This window comes from Grammomys surdaster, unplaced genomic scaffold (genome assembly GCF_004785775.1).
Source record: "Grammomys surdaster isolate TR1022 unplaced genomic scaffold, NIH_TR_1.0 328, whole genome shotgun sequence".
Taxonomy (NCBI): Eukaryota; Metazoa; Chordata; class Mammalia; order Rodentia; family Muridae; genus Grammomys; species Grammomys surdaster.
The window spans coordinates 1,570,365-1,597,740 of NW_021604747.1; the positions used below are offsets into that span (position 1 = coordinate 1,570,365).

Below are 27,376 nucleotides of genomic sequence, written 5' to 3' on the forward strand. Positions count from 1 at the left end.
GAAGAGAAGAGAAGAGAAGAGAAGAGAAGAGAAGAGAAGAGAAGAGAGAGGAGAGAATAAATGAGGAAAGAGACGAAGAAAAAGGAAGAGGGAAAGGAAAACAGAAGAAATAGATTCCACTTGGGTTGACAAGATGGCTTAATGGATAAAGAAACCCGCTGCCCAGTCCATTAACCCAAATTCAGCCCTTGGGACCCACATGGTAGAAGGAAAGAACCAATTCTTAAAGGTTTTCTCTGATTTCCACATTTGCAATGTAGAGCACATGGGCTTGTATGTACTCATGCACATCAATCAATGTGATAAAAATGAGAAAACAGAAGATGGGAGGCTCTGAAGAATGCATGTGTGGTGACTTCTAACCTCCACTAACACAGGCAGATATATCTGTACACATACATATATGTACATGTACATAATCAACCAGGTGTACACCAGCCTGTAATCCCAGCATTAGGGAAATAGCAGTAAGAAGATCTGCTGCAAGCTCCAGGCCAGTCTTTGCTCCGCATCAAGACCGTTTCAAGAAAGAAACACACATACACATGCACACGCATAATATTTCAATTATGAAGATACTTTTGGTTACCTTAAATAAAAATTGTAATTGGATAAAGGAAAGTAGTTCTCTCATCGGGTTATAAAGAAGAGATCCAACTTTAAATTATGTTTAGTTAAAAAAAAAAACATCCTGATCAAATAACAGTGTCAGAAGTGTCTCGCACTTTCTCCAGCATTTACCTAATGAGAAGGCACATATGCATAAACCTGTTTGCTTAGCTTGTAAAGGCTTGCTCCTGTACAAGTTCTTTGAAGAGACCTGCTTTTGAAAAACAAAAAAAAAAAATCTTTTAAAACAAGTACAACTCAAGATACACATAAAGTGTCAGAAAGTTTTTTTAAAAAATTATGTATATGCATGTGTATCTAAGTGTATATGTGTGCCAGATCTGTGAGCTATCCAATGTAGATGCTAGGAGTTGAACATGAGACATAGCAAGAACAGTAAATGTTCTTATATACTGAGCCACCTCTTCAGCTCCAGAAGCCTCTAAAACTAAAAACAAAAATCAACATCAACCATTGCAAGTGTCTGCCTTAGAGTGTGACAACAGGGTTTGTGAGAGGCCCAGTGGGGAAAGGCGTCTATAGCCTAAGGCCTCGTCATCTCCTCAGCTGCTTTGGCACAAATCTTGGCTCCAAGTCTAAATTTCCCGGTAGCCTGCATTTTGTATTTTTTGGACCCAATTTCTGTTTTACATTGTAGACCTGTACAATAATGATTTATTAATAACTACACAACAAAACCAATATTAGACCATCTTGAATTTTCCTTGAAAGAACTGAGACCATTACTTTTAAATTTAGCCCCAGGCAAGTTCTTAGGAAGAGAGCAGGAACAGATTTTCCAGAATCTCACAAGAATGATCCTTACCCCAGTTGTTAAAATTATTTCCCTCTGAACCCTTCTGACCTGGGCCTTTAGTCAGTGTTGTTTTCAGCTATCTTCCAAGCTCCTTCTAGGATGGTGCATTAAGTTATGCTTAAGGTGCTCAATTACTTTTCAAGCCCCAAGTTCCAAAGCCTTTTTACACTCTTTTTTGTTTGATTGTTTGTTGAGACAGGGTCTCTCTGTGTAGCCCTGGCTGTCCTGGAACTCTCTGTAGACCAGGCTGGCCTCGAACTCAGAAATCCGCCTGCCTCTGCCTCCCAAGTCCTGGGATTAAAGGCGTGCATCACCACTGCCTGGCTCACCTTTTTACACTCTTAAAACAAAACAACCAAAATCCCACATGGTTAAGTCTATCACAGCAATACTCCACTCCTGGTACCAACTTCTCTCTTAGTTACTTTTCTATTAGTTCTATAAGGCACCATGATCAAGGCAATGTATTGAAGAAAAAATTTATGTGGGGCATACAGTTTCTGATGGAGAAGAGGCCATTATTATTGTAGAGGAGAGTGTGGCAGCAGGCTCACAAGCTGGAGCAAAAGCTAGGAGCTCATATCTCAAAACACAAGTAGAAGGCAGAGAGGGGAGCAAGAAACAGAGAGAGAGGGAAGAAGGGAGAGAGAGCAGGAAGAAAAGGAAGGGAAGGGAAAGAAGAAAGGAAGGACAGAGAGACAGAGATAATGACTGAGACTAACTCGAAATGTCATGAATCTTTTGAAATCTTAAAGCCAGCCTACAGTGACACAACTCTTTCAGCAAGACTATACCTCAGAATCCTTCCCAAACACTTCTGCCAATTTGGGACTTGGGACTAAAGCAAATGAGCCTATGGAGACCATTCTCATTTAAATTATCACACATGGCACTGGCATGATCTGTTTCCAGTTTTCCACAGTACATTTTCCTCCTTTCTCATATATAATACCCCCCAGTGGTACTATATACATACTTTAAGGGCTCCATTTGCGTCTTAACACTAGCTCATCCTCCAGAAAATGGGCACAACCATGAGCTACATGGTGGGCATGAATGCCTCCCTGTACATGATATAACTCTGTTATAGACTCGTAGATGTCTATTGGCTCAGAAATGGAGGCCTGTGGAGCAGTGAGAAGCCCACTGCTCTGCTTGTTCTGAAAACACTAGATTAGCCTAAACTTTCTCCTCCTTGTTCTTCCAGTCTCTTCTCCTCTATACACTCCTTTATCTGAACTATTTCTCCTTTTTTCCTAGAGAAATATGAATTGCCCAAAGGAGGCCCTGAGTACTGCCTGATCTATCCTGACACACAGAACGCTGCTCCTCTTCCTCCCTGAGACTAGACCCTAGCTCAGGCAAGATTTCTACATGCCCTTGTTTCCTCAACAATAAGGAAACAACATTCTTCTTGCCTAAGTCTTTGTCTTAAGCAGATACTCCTGCACTATCTTAACAAACTCAAGTCTCTTCTGTAACAACAGCAGTAATATCATATGGCCTTGTAATTCCCAACATCTGCAGCCCACTGGTCTGTTTAAATATTCCCTATTGCAAATAAACTTCTGTGTAGCACTGCCTAAGTGCTCTTATTCATGTTCTTGTCTCCTGCTCATTCCCTGTCTTGATATCCTGCCTATTCTCCAAGATGTCGTCTACCCACATCATGGACAGGACCTGCTTGGTTTCTCTTATTTGACCTCTTAGCCCCAAATGACAACTGCTCTCAACCTTCCAGTGCTGCTTGCTTCTTAGTGTATATGAGGGAGAGTGCTGATTTTCCTCTAAGTAAACATCAGACCTCACTGTACACCTTCTCCCTAGGGAGTCTTACCCAGTTATAGTTTTATTTACCACACTGACAGCTTAAAAGCCAGCCATTGGTATTCTTAATCTCCAGTTCAGACACTTCTTTTCTGAGCTCCCTCTTCTAAGCCTATAGGCTCCTGTCTGTCTGCTTGCCCAGCATGGGCCTTGCAGACAGGAATCTTGGACTCAAAACCTATGCCTACCATTCATTGTCTGACATCAGGGAACTTTCTTAATACTGGTGTCTCTCTCCCTTCCTAAACCATACAGTAACAACTGTTCTCCCTCTCATCCCTGCATCCTCCCTCACTCCTTCTTGAGTTCAAACTCTTCATTTCCTAGTCAGCTCTTATAGTTTCAGACTCCTGCTTACCTCCCCTCCCTAGGGAAGTAGAGCAAGGGAAGGAGGGGAGAAGAATTGCAGTCAGACAGAATTAAAGAAAATACTCAGCCATCTACATGAGAAACCAAACACAGGCACACAGATAAGAGGTACACATGGGGAACACTAAGCCGTACGAAGAGCTAGTTGTGTGATCAAAAGCTGCACACAGGGGAAAATGCAAATAATAAATTTTTAGAAGGAAGCTGCCTGGTGCTTCCATCCCAGCAGGTTTTTGTCTAGATGATTAAGGGTATAGAAAGATGTTCTCTTTTCCCACTACATGAAGTGACTAACATGTCAAAACTACTCTGTACTCTTAACAAGTCAGATTCAACAATGTAATGCCTTTGCTACTTCTAAAGTGACATGTTACATTATTTTGTCATATATTATATGTAAGCAAAAATTAAAATGTATTTTTCACAGACTATTACTCAGTAGTGAAAAGGAATGAACTACTGATACCTGCAACAACTTGGAATACTCTCAAGCGAATTATACTAAATGAAACATACCAAGAGGTTACTCCCTTAATAGTATACTTACACAATGCTGAAATGAAAATACTATGAACATAGAGAAGATACCAGTGATTGGTAGGGCTTATGGATAGAAGTAGGTAAGTAAGAGTTACTCATATTGTGGTGACTCCTAACCCTAAAATTATTTTGTTGCTATTTTTAGCTGTAATTTTGCTACTGTTGTGAATTGTAATGTCAATATCTAATATGCAGAATATCTTCTATGTGACCCCTGTGAAACAGTCACTCAACCTCCGCACAAAAGGGGTTATAACCCACATGTTGAGAACCACTGCTCAGAGGACAGTGTAATATACTTACTGAAATTAATATACTTTTTGAAAATTCATGTGCATTTATAATTACTTCAAATATAAATCTAGCAGTAAAAACAGCTTTATGGGTAAGGATAGAAATGTTGTTTAGCATGTATGAGGTCCTGGATTTCATAGCAGGAATTTCAAAATAAAAGATAAGTGACAGACAAACCAACAGATACACTCCTTTAAACTTTGAAGTCTACAGTATTTTCCCACTATGAGGGCAGTTTTAGTTGTCAATTTGACATTGTTTAGAATAACTTGGAAAGAGAGTCTTAATGATGATTGTCTAGATCAGGTTGACCTCTAGCCACATGTGGGAGCATTATCTTGATTATGTTAATTGAGGTGGGGTGGGTGGGAAGACCCACTAAAAAGTGGATGGTACCATTTCCTGGGCCATGTCCTGGACTGAATGAAGAGAGAAAGCAGATTACTTGTAAGCATACACATGTATTTTCTCTCTGCTCCTGACTGTAGATATGACCAGCTGCTTCTTGTTGCTTTGACTTCTACACGATAATGGACTATAACCTGGAATTGTAGCTAAAATAAACCCTCTCCTTTAAATTGTTTTCTTCTTACCATGGCAACAGAAACAAAACTAATACAAGCATATTCTCAAAAGTGTTATACTCCTCACCCTGGCCACAGACTTGACTCTTTTCACAGGTAGTCTCCAGTTTCTCCACATTCTATATTGGTATCAGCTCATATTGGTATCACCCATATTGGTATCAGCTAATGAAGAAAAAAAATACATAGTATAGACAGATATCTTGAGGCTGGACTGAACACAATAAAGAAGTACTAGTATTTCAGAGAGGAGATCTTGAAATGAGCTTGACGGTCTGAGATCATAATGACTCAGACAACTAGTTATGACCTAAGAAAAACTGACTTCTTTGGCACTTTGAAGTGTTAAAAAAAGAACCCTCAGAATTAAATTACAAAGTTTGCACACTTGTTTATGCAGCTGGTCTTTTTAAAACGTGTGGTGCTTTAAGCCCACAATTCTAATGGGCTCACTGGTGACATTCCAATCCTTTGAAAATAAATGAAATGTCATAAATCATTTGACAGTTTCTAAGCTTAGATTTTTATCATCACTCTAACTCTAAAAATAAAAAGCAGTATGTAAGGATGGGATCTTATTTAGTGCCCTGCAAAGCTCAAGACAGAAGATAAATCATACTATTACATGTCATTTAAAACTCCAACTTTAATACTTGGGATTAAATTGCCATAATGCCTGTGGTCACTCCCAAGAGAAAGAATCCATATAAGTAGAACAGCTTTTCTTCAAATATTGCAGAAGTCTGATTCTTCCTGTGATAAATGGGGCAGTAAGGTTTGGTGACCGCACTTGTGTATACTCAAATGCTTCATATCCACACCTATATGGGCATCCTACTAGATATCTGGAAGGCTAGACTTACTCCTCAGGCTCCATTCAGTAGGATGCTGGATTACTTATAAAAAGTAAAATACTGTCATAAGTCTTTTGAATTAAAAAAAAAGTTTTACATGTGTTCTCAAGACTGTAGGGTGTTCTTCTTTCATACTTCCATATAACATTTAGACTTGATTCGCTACATAAAAACAACTGTGTGAAGATGATGGGGATTCGGCAGAATCGAGGAATGAGGCTGGGGGAAATGTCATAAAACTGAGTTTTGCATTCCTTGAACAAAAGGTTTCTTCACTTATTCGGGTGTTCTGACTTCTTAGTTTTGATTTGCTGTTTTAACAATACAGATTTTGTATGTTTTTATTAAACACATTCCTAAACATTCTATTTTACTGAAAATAAGGAAAGCATGTATTACTAATCATCATACTTCAATGCCTCTCAGAACTGCTGTATCATAATCTCTCCAGAAATGTCTAACACATCAAACTCAGAAGCTATTTTAATAGCACATTTCAAAAATGGAACACTGACTCTAAAGTTGGCAGTAAAAGGAACGAACCGATAATATCTAACAAGCCCATGCTGTTAATGGAATCAGGTGGCTTGTGTAAACTGCTCTCAGTTTCTCTGTATGGAATAGATACTGTTCAGATAGGGTAACTGACAGCTGTCACCCATCCTTGAAGCAAGGGCTCACACTGTCTAGCTGCTCTGTAGCCAGATCTTCTAAATTTCTGCCCAGTCATGACTAGGGAGTTTCAGACAGAAGATCAAAGCAGGAAGTAGTCAGTGTTGACTAAGAAGCAGTCATGATGCTCCACTTTTGGCCTGCATTCAGAGTCAGAGCTTTCTGATTTAGTTTTCCTGATTTCCCATCTTCTACTTGGGGCTGTCAGTCCCTTTTTCACCTTCCTTTGACCCCCCCCTTTTTAATATCCTCATCCCTGCCCTGTCTTTACTCCATTCTTTTTAATTTATCAAGACACGTCCTGCTTTGTGTAGCCCAGGATGGCCTCAAACAATCCTGTTCAGCTCCCCTTGTCTCTGACCTTTGATTGCTTTTTGCTGGCTTCTCTTCTGGCTTTTCCTCTACAAAGTCTTCTGTGCAGGCTTTGCTTTGACCTTATTTCACATTCTTCTTGATCAGATCTGTTCTCTTCCTGAAGCCTTTCTGTTTTATCAAGGTTTATTCCACTACTGTCCTCTGTTTTTGTTCCCTTTATAAAGGGTTTCTACAATAGAGGCCAATGTTACAATTGTTTCCCTCCATCACTAAGCATTAATTTCTAATTCATGTGAATATCTTTAGATTTTTTTTCAATTGGTGTGTGTAAGTATGTGCATGTGTGTACATACACATGCACAAGTAAGAAAAGGGAACTGGAGTTGCCTGACAGGGGTGCAAGCAACCAAACCTACGTATTCTGCAAGAGCAGCCAGCACTCAAGTGCTGATCCATCTTTTTTATGCTTTGTGATTTTGACCACCTTTTTCCTGTCAAGATATTAAGGCAATTATTTTATAATGAATCCAATCTAAGGTTCAACTTATACATACCATGCCATTTTTTAAAGAAATCAGCATCAGGGCTGGAGAGATGACTTAGCACTTAAGAGCACTAGCTGCTCTACAACAGGACCTGGGGTTAGCAAGATGAGGGATGTATTTCATGCCTGTGGTGCCCAGTACCCTGGCTGCCATGCTAATAGCAATGACCATGGATGCTCTCTCTAAGATAAACTCACTGCAGACTTCATCTTCCTCCCCTTCTGTCATCAGCCACAAAGAGCAGGAGCAGAAATGGCTAGGAAAAGCCAGTCAGAACCTTGATGAATGCAAGTGGAAAAAGAGACATGTTCTTCGGAGACTTCTCCAGAGGGAACAGGAACCAGAACACTGCAGCTCAGCATCTATATAGTTATGTTTCAGTGTCATGATGTGCTATATTCCATTCTTCTGACCAACACAAAAGGGTTTAGAATTTTTCAAACTCAAGAGTATAAAAAGATCTTTAACAAATTTTATTTGTTCTACAGAGAAAAACACAAAGTTGATGTTTACTGGGCAAAATGATGGCAACAACCTTTATGGTTTCAAAAAAGCCTCTGCCTAAGACTCTGTCAACTTCATCTTATGATATTGCTTATGTACAAACAACTAATATTTATGGGTTTGTTCCTCAAGTAACTTGCTTAGATCCTTGCCATCAGTGTTGAGACTGCTGAGAAGCACTGACCTTCCTGCTTTGTGGAGAATGGCCACAGCCTCAGAAACAGTTAAGTTCTGTCATAAGCACTGATCAAGAAAGCTGCTGTCATCCACCAATGGTCTACAAAAATGATAAACACTTTCAGCACTAAGACTATGTGTCCTGGCTACATCAAATCTTTACCTTGAAATCTATGTTTAGAAAAGTCTTTTTTCTAGTGTTGGCTTAATGAAGACTTAAGAATTCCTTTACATTTAAGAACTTGACTTACACTTGAGAGACTACATCGATAGGCACAGTGAACTTTTAAAATTTTATAATCATGCTTCATTTCTGTGTATTAAATGGCATATGTGGCCAAGATACCTTTCTCGTTTTTCAATATCTCGAAGTACCTGCCTAGTTCCCCTGAGTAAATGCCTTTGCCTCTGAGGTCCAGCAACTTTACTGTGTTCTTTCAATATTTAAATTCACTCTGTCTTTTTAGCTCAAAAAAAGTTAATATGTAAAGGTTGACTTAATTTCACCAGTTTGGGAGTTTTGTTGTATCATTAATTCCATATATGATGGGCCAATTCTATTTATCTTGAGATGTAGAAACTTCCAGGGTGATATAAAAGGGGGAGGAGATTAAAATAATGCTACCTAAGAATGTACCTTTTATCAAGAGCTGTAGCAAGGTGCTGGTTTTTACCAGTCTTGTATATATTCTGTTAAGAAATAAGAGTATTTGGGTACATGTAATTTATTCTATCAAGAAACAAAGCAGTAAGTGGGAAACTTCACTTACACAGCTTCCTCTTCCACAGTGTACTACTTACTGTAAAACAGCATCTACAGGAGACAGCTTCCTGAAACACAGAGGAAGAAAGACTGCAGGAACACTACCTTATGGTATCTAGGCAACACATGGTATAGCTCTGTGCCCTATTTATTTCTATTAGAATTAGAATTCAGGCATGTGATGGTTGTCATGGTGGCATACATTAACACATCTGGGTTATAAAATCAAGTGAGCTTTTACTGAAAGATGTTTGGTTTGTAAGATAAATTTACAAATGAAGACTAGCCTTGCTAATTAAATAGAAGGCATTTTCTGTGAACCAATGATCTACATTTATAGGTACAAGAATGTGTGTATAGCAGCTGTCAGCTCCCCTGCCTCCCCCTACGGTCAACCCCTAGACTTCCACGCCCTCCAGAAGGGTTCCTGGTATGCCTGGCTTTGCCCTCATTTCTCTCGCTAGAGAGCTTGGCCTCTTGATCACCACAACAAAAATTGGCTTTTTCCTAAACCAAGGCCACCCTTGATATGGCCGCTAACATTGGGGAGCCTTCCTTTATGACAATATTACACCCCAAACTGACAAATGGTTGGTAACTTGAACATTTACAAGAGACTAGGATGGCTGTGAGTTAGTCCAATGACGGGATTATTGTAGGTCCACTTCCCAGGGGCCCACCCAATGCAGCCGAAAAGGAGTGCGTGGTGCTGGGAGTGGGTGCAGCCTACATGGCCTAAGACAGGGCTCTCACCCTCCTTTCACCCACATCAGAGTCCCTTGACGTTGCCCATCGTCGACAGCCTAAAGCCTTCGACCATCGATGTGACTCGTCTCACATCAGTGTTTTGGGGTTGTGAACTTGTCTAAGACCCCCCATAATTAGACATCCAAATTCAAAACTCACATAGTTGGGATTGAACATAAGACGCCTTCTCTAACTAAACAGAGAAGGGGGAGATGCCAGAAGCCAGGACCCTCGCCCTTACCCTTACCCCTTACCTTTCCCCACCTGCACAATGTCCTCTGAAGCTTGGCAACTGCAAGATCCTGCTTAGCAACTGCAGATAGACTCAAAGCAGAGTACCATGTCTTCTTAAGAATAGCAGGGAGACCATAACTCAAGCAGTGTACCATATCTTCTGAAGAACTGCAGGTAGATCATAATTCAAGGCAGTGTACCATATAGACCATGACATGTTTCAAGGCACAGGCCAAGAAGATTTTGTACTTTTCCACCACCTGGACCCTCTTACCCCCTCCCCTTGTAAAACATGCTATAAAAAAAGCATTTCATGTTCAAAAAAAAAAAAAAGAAATTAAAAAAAAATATGAGCCAAAAAAAAAAAAAAAAGAATGTGTGTATAGGTGCACACATATATATATACAATAAATACCTTTAAAACCCTCTAAAAACTATTAGAAAATATATGTTAAAATTAATAATATTCCTTACCATCTCTTCTATGCTTAATATTGGATTATATATAAGATACCTCTTATATAGAAAGTAATAAGATGAACTGTCATTTGATGAATCTTAGCTAAGCCTTTTTGAGGCTTCCCCAGACTGGCAAATTGTAGGGTTAGTGGGCTTCCATGTCTGCTCTGCCATAGGGCTTGGACCACTCAGGGAGACAGGACTCAGGAGCGTGCTTACCCCACACTGTTGCTGGGCAGGTGTGGGCTGTAGGGAAGTTGCCAGACACTGCTCAGAGGGTTGGGGAGCGCAGTCTGAGGTCCTGGGGACAGCTGGAGCTGGCTGGGGGACCCCCTGGCCTGCAAGGAAGCTGAGGCCATCCAGTTCTCAGGCTCTGCTTTGAGCCTCAGAACAGCTGAGAATGGAGTCGGAGCTGTGGGCTGAATCTAGCCCAGGACCGAGGGAGAAAAGAGGGAAGCTCCTCTGGCTGGATCCCTCAGGGAAGAGTCCTTGGCTTGTTGGCTGGAGCCTGGCTTGGCTTGGTGGTCATGGCTGGGATCACAGAGAGGCCTTGTATGGGAGATTAGACAGTGGCTCTATAGGTAAAAGGCCTTCTCCATGGCTTCCCAGGGCGGATTCCAGTGAAAAGAAGCAGCCTATGGTTTTAAGACATTTATTTTCATGGCAGAAAGTGGATGAGTAAAACTGTATCCCACTTTTCAGGGTGGGCCTGAGGTTAAATACTTTTCGAAGGGTGGAATGTCTAGGAAGGAACGCTTAATTGGTTAAGCCTTTCAGGCCTTTAGGTACCTCATTAAAATGGAGATCTCTCTCTTGAGGCTATATAACCATAGGTCATGTCCTCTACCTGTGGAGGGGCTTGGGGTGTTGTTCTTACATGCCTGATGGCCACAAATCTATGGAGAGTTGTCTGGGCTGTAGCTACGTAACAGGAGCCAGGTACCCAGGAGCAGGGCGAAACACCTTCCAGCCCTTCAGGGTCACCAGGTTTTCTAGCCTTTGCTCAACCAATGTCAAAATTAAATTAAATCATCAAAACAAAAATTTAAAACATAATGGCATTTTATTCTACTAAAATGTTAACAGTAAGGATAAAATCCCCCCCAAATCTGTTAGGGACTTAATTTTAAGAGTGTTAAATTTTTCCTATGGTAAGTCTTTCTTTTCTAAGTTTTATTTGTTGAGAAGGTCTCACATAAGCTAGGCTGGCCTTGAATTTGCCATGTAACTGAGAATGACCTTGAACTCTTGATCCTTCTACCTGTACCTCCCTGCTGTTGGGATAACAGGGCTGTGCCACTTAAGTTGGTTTATGTAGCATGAAAACTGAACCCAAGACTTTGTGCATGCTAAGAATGAACTCTGTCCACTGAGTTATATCTCCATCTCCCTTTTAATTTGTTTACTTAAAGGTTTCCTTTACATTCAATGGAAGATTGTACCTTTTCAAAGAAAGTTCTTTTTTTTTTAAGTCAATTATATTGTGCTGCTATGTAACTTGTATCATTTAAAATTATACCTTTTAGCACTTTCCTTGCTCCCAATCTGTGGTTTTGCCTTCTATGGTTTTAGTTACCCAAAGTCAACCATGAAATAAAAATATTAAATGGTATTTTCTAAAAATAAGCATACCTTAAGTTTTCAATTGTATACTCTGGTGCTATACATCAGGATGGGTATTTCCTCTGTACAGCATATGCACACTGCAAATCCTGCCTGTCTACTGGCCAGACACACCCTTCCAGACACACCCTTCTGAACAGATCCACTGCTTAGGATCACAGATGCAAATAACTCTGTTTTACACAATCCTGGCCCCCAAAACGTAGGAATATAGTAATGCTGAGATTTGAATATGCTGAAGCTGTAAAATGCTTCTTTTGAGTAAAAGAGTAAAAGTTCCTCACTTAGAAACAATAACAATTGTGTGTTAAAAACATAGATGTATAAAGTAAGGACAAATTCTCAAAAGAAAATCATGCCAGCTCTGCTGCTGCACCTAAGAACTGCAAACTGCAAAAGGTGAGTTTTTGAGTGCTCAGCTAAGAAGACAGCAGCTGTGTGGGAAGAAGATAAAACAAGAGGTATTCCAGGTGAGATGCATCCAAAAGACTGAGCCTCACAAAGATTCAAGCAGGGATCCCATCGAAGGAGTGACACCAAAGCACTGAGAGTAAGGGACAGCATCTGGACTCAAGGATGACTGTGGATTAAAACCATGGAAATTACTGAGAGAAGGCACTCTAGAAGTTGCCATACATTTCTGGCAGTTAAGTGGTTGATTCTAAGGGAACAGAACAGGAGCTAAAGCAAGCACTTAGCTGGGACTGATACAGACTCCTCATGGAAGAAGATGCACATAAGAACAAAGTCATAAGACTGCATGGGCACAGGTCACAAGACATGGAGGAACAGATGAGCCCTGGAACCATGTGGTAGTGCTCTGGTACAGAGTAAGACCAGGCATCGTGTGCAGAGCAAAGAATCAAGAATTGCAAAAGCAAAAACAAAAATGATATTCTGAGTCAAGGAGGGGCCATATTCACATTATTTTTGTTATTAATTTTTATCGTTAACAATTTGTATTACTATACCTAACTTATAATTAAACTTTTTCATTGGTACATCAAGTAAAAACACGGTTATTCCTAGAGTTCAGTACTATCTGCAGCTTCAGACTGACATCTACTGGAAGATGAAACATACTCCCCACCAATAGGATCCACTGTCATTCTCTCACTGCCGGAAACCTGGCAGCAGCCACCTTAACCAAGAAATCAAATTTAACTCCACCAGAAATAAGTCATGTTGATATATTCTACCTATTATTTGATGTGATATAATCCTGAGAAAACATTAGCCAAATGCCAGTTGAGGCCCATTCCACATGAACACTACTCTTGAAAAATCTCAAGTCCCCGAAGACAAGTAGAAAACTAGAAGCAATCAGAGGTAGTCTCAGCTGCACTCCACTCATGTTGCAGTTTTGGTAAAGGGTGGGTGCGGAGTACCACCATTCCATGCTCCATCTACCTGTTGACACTGGTCTGCAGAAGTGTAGCTGGTGCCCTTCTATTGGCTGGTTTCCATCAAAAACCCTGTTAAACTTACAGTTCTGGCTAATAATGAATTTGTGGAATTATGAAAGTTTTTTTTTATTGTTGTTGTTTATTTTATCATAAACAATTTATATCATATGCTCATAACAACATTTTATTTTCTTCTCATTTCTTGTGATGGCTATTCTTGGCTGTCAATCTGGCTATATCCGGAGTAAACTACAATCCAGAAATGGAGGTTGCACCTGTGATCCAGATCTTGAGGCTGGAAAATACACACCTTTAACCCAGATCTTGAGGTATACCTATAGTCTGGGCCATACCCTCTGCTGGAGGTCTATATAAGGACAATGGAAGAAGGAAGACTCATTCTTCTTCACCTGTCTGCACTTCTGTTGCCAGAACATCTGTTGGAGCCTACCTCTTCAGGATTCCAGAATATACAGAAGACCAGCTGAAACACCCAGGCTTGTGGGACTGAGCATCTCCTAGATTCTTAGACTTCCATTCATAGCTGGCCACTGTTAAGTTATTTGAACTGGGCCTGTAAGTCATTCCACTAAATTCCATGTGTGTGTGTGTGTGTGTGTGTGTGTGTGTGTGTGTGTGAATTATATATATTCCACATGTTCTATGACTCTAGAGAAACCTGATTAATACATTTGTACAACTTTTCTTTAAGTCTCTTCCCCTCATCATGACTTGATTTTCTGGACAGATTCTTTGGTACAAGACTGAATAAAATGGTAATATCAAAAATTATTTACTTATACACACAACTCACTTTAATTTCATCAGGATTACGGGCAAATAAGGCCTTTTGGGTCTGACTATTTCTACCATAGATGCAGAAATACCATTTTGTTTGAGTTTTAAATACTGAAATGTTAATCCAGGAAGCATATTAGAATAGATAATACAAAGGGAAAGTAGTAACATGAAGATGAAGAGTACAATATAGTATTGCTATTAAAGAAGAATAAAAACTATGATATTAACCTGCCTATATTTCTTCTTTCCCTGTCATAGTGTTAAAGCTGTCATTAGAAAGTGCTATCTAACTAGACACTACATTATAAGCCCTCTCTTCAGTACCAGATGCAGGCCTGTGAATGGTTCTCCCCAAAAAAATATTTCAGTGAAGTGTCTGGATGTCAGTCTCCAAGTAGAGGATTTTCAGGCACAGAGGAGCTTTCTTGGTTTTCCTTCGGTGCTGGAAAGCCCAAAGGCCCATTGTCATAGGTCACCATTAACCAGGAAACCCTAATACAGTTTTACTAGCAATAAATGAATGAATATAGTAAACCTGAATTGAGTTTTAGCTCTTGTATATTTTGGAGGCTATTTATTACAGCAACTAATGATTCCAAAATCTGGAACGAAAAAAAAAAAAACATAGTATCTGACTTAGTTAGGGTTTTACTGCTGTTAACAGACACCATGACCAAGGCAACTCTTATAAGGACAACATTTAATTGGGGCTGGCTTGCAGGTTCAGAGTTTCAGGCCATTATCATCAAGTTGGGAAAATGGCAGCATCCAGGCAGGTATGGTGCAGAAGAAGCTGAGAATTCTACATCTTCATCTGAAGGCTGGTAGCAGAATACTGACTTCCAGGCAGCTAGGATGAGGGTGTTTAAGCCCACACCCACAGTGACACACTTCAACAAGACCATACCTCCAAATAGTGCCACTCCCTGGGCCAAGCAAATTCAAACTGTGACAGTATCTTTAAAGAGCTGCTGATACGGACGAATGAATGGCAATTAATCAAATAGCCAGAGATGGACAGAATGAAGAAGACAGAAATGTGTACATCACAGATCATGTTTTCAAACACTACCTGCCAAGGTAATTCATGGTGACATTGTGAAAAGGTGCTGTCAAAATCCTTTGAAAGCGGAGCTCAGCACAATAAAGCACATATCCCCTAACATCCACATAAGCATGATCTTAGAAAACAACAGGCAGGAAGAACCGTCTAGAAGGCAGAACTGAGTCCCAAAGAACAGCAAACAAAGGAGTTCCTCTTAAAGGAGAAAACTGGAGTCTGATCAAGGATGTTTCATCAAGCTTCCCGCCATCTATGCTCTGTGTATTATCTGGTTCTAATTCCAAAAGCCCCTCAGCTTCAAGAGATTATACACAAACTTGTAATTTGACAACTGTCTCTGATGCAGTGAACTATGGTCCCTGTACATAAAATTACTTTGGAGAAAATAATCCTGAAGTGATCTCCTGTAGCAATCACTAAACTGACAGCCAGGAGGCCCTGCTTCTTTTCGGCCCTCATCACTGGCTGCAAGAACACAGATAATTGAGGCTTCTTAGGACTTTAGCTTCTTCATTTATAAAATGAGTAAGAGGGATACTTGTAGTTCTAAATTCTAATTTAAAAACATTGATATCACAGAGCCAAAAGAAAACTACAAAATAATCTATAAAATGTCAGAACCTGGGAACCCACCTTAGAGTAATTGGTTAGTCTGGGTTCTCAGCAAATCTAGCTCAGCACAATTTAAAAAACAAAAAACTGACAAGAAAACATCCTAGCAGTGTGTTATTACTTTTCTGTACGGTCTTACTATAGTACAGTAAGAAATGAACTCTTGTCAATCAGTGAAAGATGTCTGCTTTCTATTTCATGACGCTGAGACGTGACTCCTAAGAGGAAAGCAGCTGCAGCGCACTTCAAAATCGCCAAACTCCCACAGCACTAACAGACCAGTTAAATAAAAAAGGCCGAAAAGCTAGAATTATATTTGAATTTTAAATCTAAAAGAATCACATTAATGTAATTTATTAGTTACATAGTCAAAAATCACATTAATTGAATCCTAATAGTATTAAGTAACTGAAATTTGGAAAAAAAAACTATTAATTTCAACTTTCTTTAATCTTTAGAAAAAAGTACTTTTGGGAGTCTTATCACCAGTAAAATTTAAGAAAAAAAAGCCAATATTATAAAGACATGTTGTTAAAATAATTATCCAGCTACTCCCATGAAGACATCATATCCTGTGCCATCCTAGTAAAACCACTGCACTCAGTGCAGTGGGTAAGAAACCTCCTGCACAACCCTAAGCCCCAGAGCTACAACTGGGAGCCTGGGGCACTCAGGATCCATCAGCCACCCAAACCCCGCCCCTCCAGAATACCACTCCCCTTCCACTTCTCCCTTGGCCCTTTTGGCTGGGGCAGACACTTAGCTGGTCTGCTCCCATGAAGACACCATATCCTGAGCCATCGAGAGGAACCACTGCACTCAGAGCAGCAGGATTTTAGGATCCCAGAGGCAGCCTGAGTCCCAGGAGCTCTTCCACCCAGGAGCTCAGGATCATAGGATCACAGGATCACAGAGACATCTAGACTCTGAGGAGTTCTGACACAAGCAAGATAACTGGAAAGACAAGCTCCAGTCAGAGACAGTGAGTGCAGATAGCACTAGTGTTAACCAGATGATGAAAGGCAAGCACAAGAACATAAGCAATAGAAACCAAAGTTACCTGGCATCATCAGAACCCAGTTCTCCCATCATAGCAAGACCTGTACACCTCATCACGCCAGAAAAGCAGGATTCAGAATTAAAATCACTTCCCATGATGATGATAGAGGACATTAAGAAGGACATAAAAAATTCTCTAAAAAAAATACAGAAGACACAAGTAAACAGTTAGAAGCCCTTAAAGAGGAAACACAAAAATTCCTTAAACAATTGCAAGAAAACACAACCAAACAAGTGAAGGAATTAAACACAACCATCCAGGATCTAAACATGGAAGTAGAAACAATGAAGAAATCTCAAAGGGAGACTACCCTGGAGTTAGAAAACCTAGAAAAGAGATCAGGAGTCATAGACGCAAGCATCACCAACAGAATACAAGAGAGAGAAGAGTCTCATGTGTAGAAGATACCATGGAAAACATTGACACAACTGTCAAAGAAAATGCAAAATGTAAAAATCTCCTAACTCAAAACATCCAGGAAATCTAGGACACAATGAGAAGACAAAACCTAAGGATAATAGGTATAGATGAGAGTGAAGATTCTCACCTTAAAGGGCCAGTAAATATCTTCAACAAAATTATAGAGGAAAAACTTCCCTAACCTAAAGAAAGAGATGCCCATGAACATACAAGAAGCCTACAGAACTCCAAAATAGACTAGACCAGAAAAAAATTCCTCCTGTCAGAATAAATATTAAAAGCAGTAAGGGAAAAAGGTAAAGTAACATATAAAGGCAGACCTATAAGAATTACACCAGACATCTCACCAGAGACATTAAAAGCCAAAAGATCCTGGACTAATATTATGCAGACCCTAAAAGAACACAAATGCCAGCCCAGACTACTATACCCAGCAAAACACTCAATCACTAAGATGGAGAAACTAAGATATTCCATGACAAAACCAAAGTCACACAATATCTTCCTACACATCCAGCCCTACAAAGGATAATAGATGGAATACTCCAACAGAAGAGAAACTACAACCTAGAAAAAACAAGGAAGTAATCTTCCAACAAACCCAAAGGCAAGTAGCTACACAAACATAATTCGACCTCTAATAACAAAAAAAGCAGAAAGCAACAATCATTTTTTCATTAATACCTATTCATGTCAATGTACTCAATTCCCCAATAAAAAGACATAGACTAACAGACTGGATACGTAAACAGGATCCAGAATTTTGCTGCATACAGGAAACACACCTCAGTAACAAAGACAGACACTACCTCAGAGTAAAAAATATAGAAAACAATTTTCTAAGCAAATGATCTCAAAAAACAAGCTGGAGTAGCCATTCTAATACCGAATAAAATCAACATTCAACCAAAAGTACTAAAAAAGATAAGAAAGGACAGTTCATACATATGAAAGGAAAAATCTGCCAAGATGAACTCTCAATGCTGAACATCTATGCTCCAAATGTAAGGGCATCCACATACATAAAAGAAACTCTACTAAACCTCAAAGCACACATTGCATCTCACACAGTAACAGTGGGGGATTTCAACGTTTCACTCTCAGCCATGGACAGAACATGGAAATAGAAACTAAAGAAAGACACAGTGAAATTAACATAAGTTATGAGCCAAATGGACTTAACAGATAGCTATAGAACATTTCATCCTAAAACAAAAGAATATACCTTTTCCTCAGCACCTCATGGTACCTTCTCCAAAATAGACTATATAATTGGTCACAAAACAGGACTTAACATATACAAAAAGATTGAAATAAGCCCTTGCATCCTATCAGATCACCACGGACTAAGGCTGGTCATCAATAATAACAAAAAAAAAATGGAAAGCACACATATACGTGGAAACTGAACAATGCTCTACTCAATGATGACTTGGTCAAGGAAGAAATAAAGAAAGAAATTAAAGACTTTTTAGAACTTAATGAAAGTGAGGACACATCATACCAAAACTTGTGGGACACAATGAAAGCAGCACTAAGAGGAAAACTCATAGCTCTAAGTGCTTACAGAAAGAGACTGAAGAGAGCATATACTAGCAACTTGACAATACACATGAAAGCTCTAGAACAAAAAGAAGCAAACATACCAAAAAGGAGTAGATGGCAGGAAATAATCAAAGTCAGGGCTGAAATCAACCAAGTAGAAACAAAAAGAACTATACAAAGAATCAACAAAACTAGTAGCTGGTTCTTAGAGAAAATCAACTAGCTAGATAAACCCTTAGCCAGACTAACCAGAGGGCACAGAGAGAGTATCCAAATGAATAAAATCAGAACTGAAAAGGGAGACATAACAACAGAAACTGAAGAAATTGAAAAAAATCATCAGATCCTACTACAAAAGCCTATACTCAACAAAACTGGAAAATCTGCATGAAATGGACAATTTCCTAGACAGATATTAGACACTAAAGTTAAATGAAGATCAGATAAACCTCCTAAACAGTCCCATAACCCCTAAAGAAATATCAGCAGTCATTAAAAGTCTCCCCACCAAAAAAAAAAAAAAAAAAAGACGAGGAGCAGATGGTTTTAGTGCAGAATACTATCAGACCTTCAAGGAAGACCTAATACTAATTCTCTTCAAACTATTCCAGAAAACAGAAACAGAAGGAACACTACCCAATTCATTTTATGAAGCCGCAATTATGCTCATGCCTAAACCACACAAAGATGCAACAAAGAAAACTTCAGACCAATTTCCCTTATGAATATTGAAGCAAAAAGACTCAATAAAATTCTCGCAAACTGAATCCAAGAACACATCAAAACAATCATTCACCATGATCAAGTAGGGTTTGTCCCAGGAATGCAGGGATGGTTTAATATACAAAAATTCATCAACATAATCCACTATATAAACAAACTCAAAGGGGAAAAAAAAAACACATTATCACCTCACTTGATGCTGAGAAAGCATTTGACAAAATTCAACAAACCTTCATGGTAAAAGTCTTGAAAAGATCATGAACTCAAGGCCCATACCTAAACATAGCAAAAGCAATATACAGCAAACCAGTAGCCAACATCAAACTAAAAATGGGGAGAAACGTGAAGCAATCCCACTAAAATCAGGGACTAGACAAGGCTGCCCACTCTCTCCCTACCTATTCAATATAGTAATGGAAGTCCTAGCCAGAGCAATTAGACAATAAAAGGAGGTCAAAGGGATACAAATAGGAAAGGAAGATATCACTATTTGCAGATGATATGATAGTATACTTAAGTGACCCCAAAACCTTGACAAGGAACACCTAAAACTGAAAAACAACTTCAGCAACGTGGCTAAATATAAACTCAACACAAACAAATGAGTAGCCTTCTTCTACTCAAAGGATAAACAGGCTGAGAAAGAAATTAGGGAAAGGACACCCTTCACAACACTCACAAGTAATATAAAATATCTTGGTGTGAATCTAACCAAGCAAGTCTCTGAAGAAAGAAATTGAAGAAGATCTCAGAAGAAAGAAAGATCTCCCATGCTCATGGATTGACAGGATTAACGTAGTAAAAATGGTCATCTTATTGAAAGCAAATTACAAATTCAATGCAATCCTCATCAAAATTCAAAATCAATTCTTCACAGAGACAGAAAGAGCAATTTACAAACTGATTTGGAATAACAAGAAATCCAGGATAGCAAGAACTCTTCTTAACAATTAAAGAATTTCTGGAGGAATCACCATCCCTGACCTCATGCTGTACTGCAGAGCAATAGTGATAAAAAACAAACAAACAAACAAACAAACAAACAAAAACTATATGATATTGGTACAGAGACAGGCAGGAAGATCAATGGAATAGAATTGAACCCACACACCTATGGTCAATTGATCTTTGACAAAGGAGCTAAAACTGGCCAGTGGAAAAAGGACAGCATTTTCAACAAATGGTGCTGGTTCAACTGGAAGACAACATGCAGACGAACACAAATCGATCCATTCTTATCTCCTTGTACAAAGCTCAAGTCCAAGTGGATAAAGGACCTTCACACAAAACCAGATACAATAAAAATAATAGAAAAGATGGTGGAAAAGACGTTCGAATACCTGGGAACAGGGGAAAAGTTCCTCAACAGAACACCAATGGCATATGCTCTAAGATCAAGAATTGACAAATGGGAACTCATAAAATTACAAGCTTCTGTAAGGCAAAAAACACTGTTAATAGGACAAAATGTCAACCAATTGATTGGGAAAAGATCTTTACCAATCCTTCATCTGATAGAGGGCTAAAATCCAATATATACAAAGAACTCAAGAAATCAGACTCCAGACAACCAAGTAACCCTATTTAAATAATGGGGTACAGAGCTAAACAAAGAATTCTCAGCCCAGGAAACTCGAATGGCCAAGAAGCACCTAAAGAAATACTCAATATCCTCAGTCAATAGGGAAATGCAAATCAAAACAACCCTGAAATTCCACCTCAAACCACTCAGAATGGCTTAAATCAAAAACTCAGGTGATAGTAGATGCTAGTGAGGATGTGGAGAAAGAGGAACACTCCTCCATTGTTGGTTGGATTGCAAGATGGTGCAACCACTTTGGAAATCAGTCTGTTGGTTCCTCAGAAAATTGGACATAGCACTACCTGAGGACCCAGCTATACCACTTCTGGGCATATACCCAGAAGATGCTCTAACATATAACAAGGACATATGCTTCACTATGTTCATAGTAGCCTTATTTATAATAGCCAGAACCTGGAAAGAACCCAGATGTCCTTCAACAGAGGAATGGATACAGAAAATGTGGTACACTTACACAATGGAGTACTTACTACTCAGCTATTAAAAACAATGAATTTATGAAACTCTTAGGCAAATGGATGGAAGTAGAAAATATCATCCTGATTGAGGTAACCCAAACACAAAAGAACACACATGGTGTGCACTCACTGATAAGTGGGTATTAGCCCAAAACCTCGAAATACCGAAGATACAACTCATAGACTACATGAAGCTCATGAAGAAGGAAGACCAAAGTATGGGTGCTTCAGTCCTTCTTAGAAGGAGTACAAAATACTCATGGGAGCAAATATGGATTCAAAACCTGGGAAAGAAACTGAAGGAGTGGTCGTCTGGAGACTGTCTCACCTGGGTATCTATCCCATGTCCAGTCACCAAAGAAGATGCTGATGCGGATGTCAGCAAGTGCATACTGATAGGAACCTGATATAGCTGTCTCCTTAGAGGTCTGCTAGAGCCTGACATATACAGAGGCGGATGCTCACAGCTAACCATTGAACTGATCATGGTGCTCCCAATGGAAGAGTTAGAGAGAAGACTGAAGGAGCTGAAAGAGTTTGCTGCTCCATGGTGAGAGCAACAATACCAACCAACCAGAGCTCCCAGGGTCTAAACCACCAGCCTGGGAGCACATAGGGAGGGACCTATGGCTCCAGCTGTATATGTAGGGGAGGATGGCCTTGTTGGGCACAGATAGCAGACGAGGTCCTTGGTCCCATGAAGGCTGGATGCCCCAGTGTGGGGGAATTCAAGAGTGGGAAGGTGGGAGTGGCAGGTGGGTGGGGGCACATCCTCATAGAAGCAGGAGGAGGGGGGATGGGATGGGGGTTCCTTGGTGGATTCGGGAATGAGGAAAGGGTATCACATCTGAAATGCAAATAAAATATCCAATAACAAATAAAAATAAATAAATTTAAAGTAGAGAGGAGGCTGGACTCCCAGGAGTTCCAAAATGCCAAGGAGTGTAGGATGCTCAAGGAGCATGGTGTTTGCGAGAGTGATGGGTGAGACATGCTCATGCCAGGACAAAGCATCCTGACCTGTGAGCTTGCAGAATGTCTTGACAATGGTGACTGGGAATCTGTATTGGACATAAGTTACCAACCAATCAATGCTTACCTATACTCCTGATGGAACATGCTGCCTTGCCTCAAGTTCTTAGGTCTTGTGGAACAGAGAATCAAAAACAGAAGTTAAAATGGCTCTTGTATTGTTATTAAATGTGGCAAGTTATTCATACTCAATCATAGACTGGTCTAGAAATCAATTCAATATTGGAAATAACAGTCTTCATTTGGAAGTCTGGTTCTCGACATTTTCAGAGACATGTATGATAATTAGCTGCAGGTCTCTATGATGTTATGTTAGCAAGAGATAAAGTTGGGGCAGGATCTGGATTTCAAACAGGTATTAATTAGCACATGTGTTAAGGCTCTTTTAATTGTCAAGTTGAAAATACTTTTGTCTCTTCTACAGTATTTAACGTAAGGTTCATTGATTGTACACTTTGTAATTGTGTTTCTGTTGTGAAATATGGCATGTCAGTTATGGAGCTCTATCAACCAGCTTTTGTTTTAGTGCCCTGAGTATCACTGAACCTTGGTATTCTAAAAATTGCTTGCAAGTACTGGAAGAAATGAGTAAGGCTTTAAGCAGAAACAAGAGGGTATGGTCTTGATTATTGCTGGGATAGCAGCTTTAATTACATTAATTGTTAGCACCACTGCTTCTGCAATTGCTGTGACACAAGAAGACAGCTACTTTCGTTAATCATTTAGCAAAACATGTTACTTATGTGTTGAATATATCAGAGGATTTAGATAGGAATTTGGAAGAACAAATTGATGCTCTTTATCCTACTCAAATTATTGGAAGAAGGTTCAGAATTTAAGGGTAAGGAGACATCTTCAGCATCATGCCAAATGCCATTCTATTCATGTTAGTTCTAAAATTTACAGTGGTAGTCATTATAATTAGGAAGAAGCTTAATGACACTTGCACTGTATTTGGCATACATAATTCTAACACCTCTCAACATGTTTCAGTGATACATAGGGAGCTTATAAATTTTAAGAATGCTGCTCTGCTGAGCACTGATGTGGTAGATACTGCAGATAAAATTACCCATGACCTGAGGTCAACATTTCTATTTTGATCAAGCTTCAAAAATGGCATATATAGCTTAATCATGCTAGCACTTTTTGTCCTGCAAATACTTTTATTCCTGCCCATTGTGTTATAGCTTTTCTTCAACAACATCAACATGTTGGCAGCCAAGTACATGGCTTGAACCTGAAAATGGACCCCCAGACAGAATTATTAAATTAAGAGGCTGGCAAGCCAAGGATGGGTAAGATTCTGCACAGAGCCTTACCAAACTAAGACAGAAGTCCATTGCCTTTGATAATGCATATTCCATGATGGGTAAGGAAGGCATTCTTGTCAGAAAGACCTAAGACAGGCTGAGTCTCGTTACTGAAATAAAAAAGGGGAAGAGGCAGAGAGCCTCTGGGGCTGCTTGGCAAGAATCTGAAATGGGCCAAGGACAAGGAAATGGGCTGCTTTGCAGGAATATGACATTGGCCAAGGACAAGGAAGTAGGCTTCAGGCAGGAATTGGACATTAGGCTAGAACAAAGAAGTAATTTCAGGTAGGAATCTAAATCATAGGCTACAACGAAGCAGTAATCTCAGGCAGTAACCTAAATATTAGGCTAGAACAAAGAAGTAATTTCAGACAGGAATCTAAATTTTAGGCTAGAACAAGGAAGTAGGCTTCAGACATGAAAATGATCTTGCCTTAGGACAGGGAAGTAGGCTCAGATACTTTGGTCATCCTGATAAGCCCTTAGAAACAGTGATCACGGGAGTGTTCACATAATTGGGTTTAATGACTTGTTTTTCTTTGACTATCTGTGTTTATTGTCTTGCTTGTTCCTTGACTATTTGCATCTATTGTATTGCTAGACCCTCAACCTAGAATTGACCTTAATACATGCATGTAATCAAAATAGTATAAAAGCATAAAGGAGGAGGCGGATGGGATAGGGGTTTCTAGAGAGGGAAAATGGGGAAAGAGAATGACATCTGTTTTGTAAATAAATAAAATATCCAATAAAAATCTATTTTCTGTTTAAAAATAAATAAAAGTAAAGTAGAACAGAAAAGAAAATAATTATTCAGCTTTACCAGTCAAAACATATTTTTAGTTTCATTTATTTTCTATGCTGCTGTGGGTGGAACACAGGCTCTTGTAGACCTCACTTAAGAGATGAGTATTGACAGAGCAGATCTCAGGCGGCAGCTCTGTACTCAACTTCACAAAACCCAGAGGAAGAGGGCCTCCCAGGAGCTTTAACTCAGGCAGCATCTCAGGTAAAAATGAATTACCCATGATGTCTGCTGTTAGAAGTTCTAATCCAGATGCTGACCTCCGAACTGATACTATTCAGACCTTCGAAGGGCCATTGACAAGAACATCAAACAGCTAGAGATTGACATCACTAATCTGAAGAAATCCCTCGTTTCACTGTCTGAAGAGACCTGCAAAAATCGCAAAGATCCTTATTGGACTTGATTTACTCTATTATAATAGAAAAGGCTTTGTACAGCTCTTGACTGTGTACAGCCCTTAAAGAAGAATATTGCCTTTACATAGACAAGACAGGGATGGTTAAAGAGAGCATGAAAAAGGTCAGAGAAGGCCCTGAGAAAAGTCAGAGAGAGAAAGAGAAAGATGAGTGCTGGTACAAGAATTGGTTTTCAGCCTCTCCAGGGTTGTCAACCCTACCTCCTCTCATCTTGGGACCATTATTTGGGTTATTTTTGCTTTTTTTCTGCTGGTCCCTGGGCCTCAAATAGGCTGACTCTGTGAAACAACAGATAAATAATTTGGTAGCAAAACCTATTCAGATACATTATCATAAGTTAGCTATGGAGGACCACGAGACTCAAGATGAGGTTGTTACTTTATACAGGGTGTTTCCAAAAACCATCTCCACCCAACCTAAAAGAGGGGACTTCTACCCCAAGACCAAGTAGAGAGGGGCCACCCAGAACCCCCTCTGACAGGCAACCTGAATTCTTGCTCAGGCTTCGAGGCTAAGCACTGCAAGGGAATATCAATAAAAGTTAAAAATATCTATCTGGGTTCCCTGAGGGACAAGCCTGACTGCATAGGGGTTGATGTCAAAAGTATCCCCTCTCCAGGAAAAAGACATCGGGACGGGTATGACCCTCATGCCTCACTGGACAACGACAGTGGGACTGGAGCCATTACAAGGTCCCCTTCAATTACTGGAGGTCAGGCCTCTATCCCTGCCTTCGCAAGATTAGAATCGCCACAGCCCGTCTATACTTAGAGAAGGGAGGAGATGTTAGGGGCATCCCTGCCTACACACTGAAGGCCTAAAATCAGCCATAGGCCTAAAATCAGCAATAGGCCTGTCATACATGTATACTAACACCAAGTCTTGGGTCTCTGTGGATAATCACTGAAACAGATGGTTATAAGCTATTGTAAACAGGCAGTTTTTGTGACAATTTACCAGCCTGAGTAGTCATAGACCTTGTAAATAGGTAGCCTTGGCAGACAATACCAACTTAGATAAGGACAAGTGAATCATAGGCAGAGTCATACTGACCTATCCCTGAACCCTCACCCAGCTGATACCCTGTTCTGAAAGATATCTGTATTCCCCTTGAAAACCCATGCTCCAGTGTCATACCCTTCCCCACGTCCTGCCTTTTTGTGTTTATAACTCCTGTGTGAATGAGTATAAATTACAATTTGAAATAAATAAATCATATATATATATATATATATATATATATATATATATGAATGAATGAATGAATGATGAGTATCCTCAGGGGTTCACTCAGAATAAATGGGAACAGTCAACCTCAGGAAGTGGGGTTGGAGGACTCTCTAGAGTTTACCAGAGACCTGGGAGGTAAGAGACTCTCATAATTGAAAGGGAGGGACCTTAGATGAAATTCCCAACAGTGGAGAGAAAGAATTTGTAGAGTCCACCTTCAGTAGAAAGACGGTATCAAGTAAAGAGATGGGGTTGACATCCCATCCACAGTCAAACACTCTGACCCAGAATTGTTCCTGTCTAAAACAACTTCAGGGACAAAAATGGATAAGAGACTGAGGGATAGGAGGTCCAGTAACTGGCCCATCTCAAGGGGATCCATCTCAAGGTATGGCTCCAAGGAGTGACACTATTACTGACGTTATGGTGTACTTACAGACAGGAGCCTAGTATGGATGTCTTCTGAGAGTCCCAACAAGCAGCTGACTGAGACAGATGTAGATACTTACACCCAACCAATGGACAGAAGCTTATGACCCCTATGGTTGAATTAGGGAAAGGTTGGAAGTTGTGGAGAAGGCTCAACCCATAGGAAGACCAGCAATCTCAACTAACCTGGATCTCCAAGATCTCTCAGACACTGAGCCACCAATCAGGCAACATACCAGGCTGGTTGGAGGCCCCCTGACAAATACACAGCAGAGGACTGTGTGATCTGACCTCAGGGAGAGAAGATGCACCTAATCCTCAAGAGCCTTGAGGCCCCAGGAGCTGGGGAGGTCTGGCGGGATTGGGGTGGGGTGGAGACATCTTCTTGGAGACTGGAGTGGGGGGAAGGAATGGGATGAGGAACTGACAGAGGACAGACTGGAAAAGGGATAATGACTGGATTGTTAAAAAAAAAAAAAAAAGTGAGGGGGAGAGAGAGAGAGAGAGAGAGAGAGAGAGAGAGA

At 39.9% G+C, this 27,376-nt stretch overlaps 1 protein-coding gene across 4 annotated transcripts in view; it reads right to left on the reverse strand.

The window, feature by feature from the left end:
* Positions 1-27,376, reverse strand: part of Znf438 (zinc finger protein 438) — a 181,287-nt gene that overhangs the window by 72,027 nt on the left and 81,884 nt on the right. The window contains exon 1 of one of the 4 annotated variants that reach the window (XM_028778198.1): positions 5,108-5,205. The exons of the other annotated variants lie outside the window; for them this stretch is intronic. The gene's annotated coding sequence lies outside the window, so the exon portion shown is untranslated. Of the gene's footprint in view, positions 1-5,107; positions 5,206-27,376 lie in introns of those variants that run through there. 4 annotated transcript variants of the gene reach the window in all.